Source organism: Miniopterus natalensis, chromosome 21 (genome assembly GCF_054644295.1).
Source record: "Miniopterus natalensis isolate mMinNat1 chromosome 21, mMinNat1.hap1, whole genome shotgun sequence".
Lineage (NCBI taxonomy): Eukaryota > Metazoa > Chordata > Mammalia > Chiroptera > Miniopteridae > Miniopterus > Miniopterus natalensis.
The window spans coordinates 2,197,526-2,202,659 of NC_142101.1; the positions used below are offsets into that span (position 1 = coordinate 2,197,526).

Genomic DNA, 5,134 nt, shown 5'->3' on the forward strand with positions numbered 1-5,134 from the left:
GATTATTTGTTTAGGATTTTCCCCAGATATTGGCCTTGTATGTGTCCTCATTTTATATAAATTGTGGGTCAGATAAACTAGGTTAAATCTCAGGTTCTACCACCTACCAGATATTGGACATACATTTTTATAAAAAGAAAATACTGTTCTTATCCATTATTTTTTTTAGTTTCCTGCAATAATTTAGGAAATGCTGATAGAGTAATGCCTAAGTACATCTAATGTTCAAAAAAGATTGTTTCTCCCTTGTTGCTATTCTGTAAGAACCTGTAATTGCTGTTAATTCCATTCTGAGTCATCCATGATGTGTTTTTTTTTTTTTTTTTTTAACATATTTTTATTGATTTCAGAGAGAGGAAAGGAAGGGGAGAGAGAGATAGAAACATCAATGATGAGAGAGTCATTGATCTGCTGCCGAGCCCGCAACCCGGACATGTGCTCTGACCGGGAATCGAACCCCAATGTCCTGGATCCTAGGCCGATGCTCAACCGCTGAGCCACGTCAGGCCGGGCTCCATGATGTCTTTTTTTTTTTTTTTTAATATATCTTCATTGATTTCAGAGAGAGGAAAGGAGAGGGAGAGAGAGAGAGAGAGAGAAACATCAATGTTGAGAGAGAGATTGATCAAGCCGGCAACCTGGGCATGTGCCCTGACCGGGAATCGAACCCCGATCGCCTGGATCCTAGGTCGATTCTCAACAGCTGAGCCACGCCCGGCCGGGCCATCCATGATGTCTTTACATGTATTTCACGCCTTTGATATTGAAAAATGTGGTCCTTGGTTCTGAGGTGTTAGCATCAGTGGTGAGCCTGTTAGAAATGCAAAAATCAGGCCCCACCAACAACCTGCATTTTAATAAGGTCTCCAGTTCATTGTTGTGCACTTTCAAATTTGAGAAATACTCCTCAAGCTCACTGTGAGTTTTCTATATGGGATAATTACACAATGTATGATGCATAGCACTCTAAACCTATAGGACTCTGTTGATGCCTTGATTACATACTTTATCTTTACTAAAGGGTAGTGTTTATAATGGGTTTTATATCTGTGTGATTTGCTTTTTTTAGTTACAGAAAATATTAGAGAATTGTACTGTTTTGAAAGTGACCTAACTGTACATTTCTGGTCCCTCACCTGAGTCAGAATACTTCTCTAAATGCTGTGTTTTCACCCTTGATCCAGTTATGAGCTCTTCCCATGGCCAGGTGACCAATGTGCTGTTTTTTTCAGGGACTGTTGACATTCAGAAATGTGGCCATAGAATTTTTTCAGGAGTTGGAATGACTGGGTCTTAGGGGGATTTGTTCATGGAATTGAGGTTATAAAACTACAGGAACCTGGTCTCCTTCCATAAGGTGAGCTTCCTTCCAAAATTTCTAATCCACCCTCAGGGCTCAGTGTCTTTAACTTTTAGAATGTATCTTGGGAGTTTCTCCCTTGCATGACTATGTTTATGACCCTGTTTAAGGAAGCTGTTTGGGTTTCGTTGGTGTAAAATGTTCAAAGTATATATATATATTTTTTAGCTTCACCTTTTTTGGCTAGGTCATCTTCCCTTTGTGTGGAATTTCTGAAGGTGGTGGTAGTTGGTGTGTGGATCAACCAGACAGCAATCTGCAGGCTAAAGAAATCAATAAAAGGTTATTTCTAATAAGGGCATCCTTGTGGTTTCCTCTGAACTAATATCAATTTCTCAAACTTTCATCGTTTTTTTCCTAATATTTTAGATAGGTTGTATTATTTTAAATAATTAAATACTTAGATTCAAGCAGACTGAAGCTTTGGAAGATAAACTGTTCTTAAGCTACAAAAGAGAAAGAACCCGTCCCCTGTTCCCCTCTCTTCCCAGGCTCCCAGGGATGAGCTCACTTCCCCTGAGCTCTGCTCACTGCGTGGAAACTGACCTGACATTTCTCTATAAGTGAATTTTCCCAAGTAGGGATGAGAGAAAACATACTTCCTAGTAGATTTTAACTAACAGGTCCAATTTCCATAATAGGTACTGAGGGTAGAACTGGAGTTATTGGATATTTCAGTATTTAGTTTTCATACTTTAGGGCTCATGTTACAGAGAATATACCTGCCTACCAAATGCCCTTAGATGTATTGCAAAATTAAAGAATCTTTAGGTAAAAAGTAACACAAATATCTTCCTGAGCCTATGTATTTTACAGGTTTTACCATTCACACCTGACAGAATATTCAGAAATAAAAAACAAACCAAAAAAAATAGAGCTTAAAGATACTACTAATGAAAATAAACTTCTAATTACTCTCAGAAAAGCTATAACAAACTTGAAATTACATTATGTTTAGAGATTGACCTATATATACTGTGATGTGAACAGGTTTATCTCAAATGTGTTTGAAGGTGATCGATTTCAAGTGTGCAATAGAACAATTATTTTTTAAAATGAAATTTATAAAAATTTTATTTCTTTGTTTAAAGCAGTGCTCAGTGACCTCAGTATCACATGACTTAATCTTCCACGTCTCCTTGAGTTCTTATGAACGTCTCTGGATTTTCTCGATGTGGAGTCTTGGCCTCCCTGGTCAATGGGGAATAGGAAAGAAGATGCTGCTGAGTGTCAGCATGAAGTAGCCTCTTCTACCAGGGAGAATTGTGTAGTAACATTCTAGTTCTTAATCCTCACACAGACTATTGCATTTTTTTGTTTAATTAACCTGCTGACATCAATTCTAATTGCTGACGTGTTCCTGGGTTCAGTTCCCTCCCCATATCCAGCACCTCCATGAGATCCCAGGAGCTCCAGTGTTTCTTCAGCCTCACTAGCAGGACCTGCACGCAATGCATGGACAGAATAGCTTTTGACATAAATATTTTCAACTGTTAAGACAAAATAACTTAATTTCCAACAAAAGTGGCTCACATAACTATAAGCTTGTAACTTAAAGTTCCTAGATATAGTAACCGAAAATGGAGAGGAATTAATCCTGTTGGACCAGACTCTAAAGACAGGAGCCTTTCTAAACCCAGGAAAGAAGCCTTGGGCTGAAAGCTAGGGCACCCTTTGCCCTGCCCATATGCAGAATTCATTTTCTTGTGGTCATTGTACATGCCTGGCCTCTCGCCCATCCCTGCCTCCTGTCGCTTGCTCTGTTCCCTGGCCTCACAAACACAGGTTTCCTTCCTCTTATTTGCTGGCCTCTCAGCATGTCAGCCCCACCAGCAGAGCTCTGACCAGGCCTCTTCTCTTTACCCAGCTGTCCTTCAGCTTGTGGGGGTTCCTGCACATTCCTGGCCTCTCACGGTGACCCACCCCCTTTACTTGTGCCCCACCCTGGCCCCTTCCCCAGGCGCTGGCTGAGGCTTCCAGCTCCATTTCCTACAGACCTGGAAGCTGAGAGTCTGGAACCGTCATCACACTGCAGAGTGTGAATTTCAGTCTTCCTTGTTCATACCTGCTTTTCACAGCCCCCCTTCTTCATACAGTGTCTGGGGTTCTTCCTGGACCTTAGAGTCCCCTCAGCTGGTCCTGCCCTCCCTGTAAATTCAGGCATCACCAGGAGAGCCCAGGGATCATTCTTTGGGGCTTAAAATCACTGCCAAGCTGATCGCTGCCCTCCGGGTTTGTGCGCTCAGTCCACGTTGACCGGCCGTTATCAACAGTTTTCTCACGCTTTACCTACCTCTCTCCCATCAGGGGCCATTAAAGTCTTTCCTGGAGGTGGGTTCCCGCCTCCCACCCCCGCTCCAGGCCTCTGTGGGCAGTGTCCTCACCTGGCACCAGGAAAGGCCATGGGATCCTGTTGTCCCCACCTCTGTCCTGGACACTGTCCCCGACCCTAATCCCCGCAGTCTTTCCAGTTTGATCCTTCAGCTTTCGGGCGGCCTCTTTGCAGTCCGTGCTGTGCATGGGTTTCATCAGAGCCAGACCCGCGACCTGAATGGGAGTGTGGGTCCGGTGAGTCCCCACCGCTGAGGTGTGTGAAGGTGTCACCAGCAGGGTGCGTGGCCTGAGGAAAGAGGTGGGAAACTCACTTGTTGGTCTCTGAGAGCAGTTTACTGTCCCCAACCCCTCCACTTGGTGAGGTCTCTCCTGTGCCTGGTCGTGGCACAGGAAGGGCAATGTCGGCAAACAGCACATTTTCAACTTCCCAGGTTGACATCCAGAGGCTCTTGCTTACTGAGGAGACGCTCAGAAGAGGAGGGAGAGGAGAGAGAGGCTCGGCAATGGCTCTTCCTCAGGTAAAGTCATGTCCTCGGCTGCTTGCTGAGTCTGTCCTTGCCGATGCCCTTTGACTTGCTGACCTTCTCCGACTCTGAGTTGTCCTGTCTGACATTTGTTTGCACTCACCCTGAGCCTCTCCTCATCCCCTCATCTCTAGTTAGATCCCATCTCACCATGACCCAGCGACCTGGGTACTTTCACCACCCGGGACAAAGCCGGATGCACATGGCGGCCACGCAATCCTCACAGATCCCTGTATGTTCTGGAGCAGGGAGCACTGCGGGGACATCTCTGTGACGGCTCTTAGAGTGTGTTAGAGCCATATGAGCGAGTCACTGACTTCAAAATCTTCATGAGAAAAAGTGGAGCAGAAAGTTCACAGACCTCACTGGCGAAGTGTTATGTTCTATTCTCCATTTAAAATAGGAAATCAAGCAAAATGTCTGACAGTTCAGGATATTTTAGATAGTTTTTATGACATTCATTTCCTGAAGGTCGCATTTTTACTCTGACTGTATCCTTCCTTACAGAAGTTTCTATATTTGATGCAGGTAAGTTCCACCTACATTCTTTTTCCCCAGTCCTCACCCAAGGACATGTTCATTGATCTTAGAGGGGAGAAGGGGGAGAGGGAGAGAGAGAGAAACATCCATGTGAGGAAGAACACAAATTGGTTGTTTTCCATAAGTGCCCCGACTGGGGATTGAACCCGAAACCTAGATATGTGCCCTGGCCTGGAATTGAACCCATGACCTTTTGGGATACAGGGTGATGCTCAACCCACTGAACCACACCTGCCAGGGTGTCTGGACAGGGTCCATGTCCCCTGAGGGTCTGGAGTCAAGGACTCGACCGTCCCACAAGTTCCCTTGAGGAGGTTTGCTATCTGAGAGTAAGAAATACCAAGGTCTGGGCTCATGCAGGAGGCAGGGTGTTTAC

At 44.5% G+C, this 5,134-nt stretch overlaps 1 long non-coding RNA gene across 1 annotated transcript; it reads right to left on the minus strand.

The window, feature by feature from the left end:
- Window positions 1–2,416: 2,416 nt before the first annotated feature.
- On the minus strand, window positions 2,417–3,635 carry LOC107542479 (uncharacterized). The gene is made up of 2 exons (XR_001603718.2): window positions 3,358–3,635; window positions 2,417–2,802 (listed from the first exon to the last, which is right to left on the minus strand). It is a non-coding gene; the product is annotated as an uncharacterized LOC107542479 (long non-coding RNA).
- Between the last annotated feature and the right edge of the window lie 1,499 nt (window positions 3,636–5,134).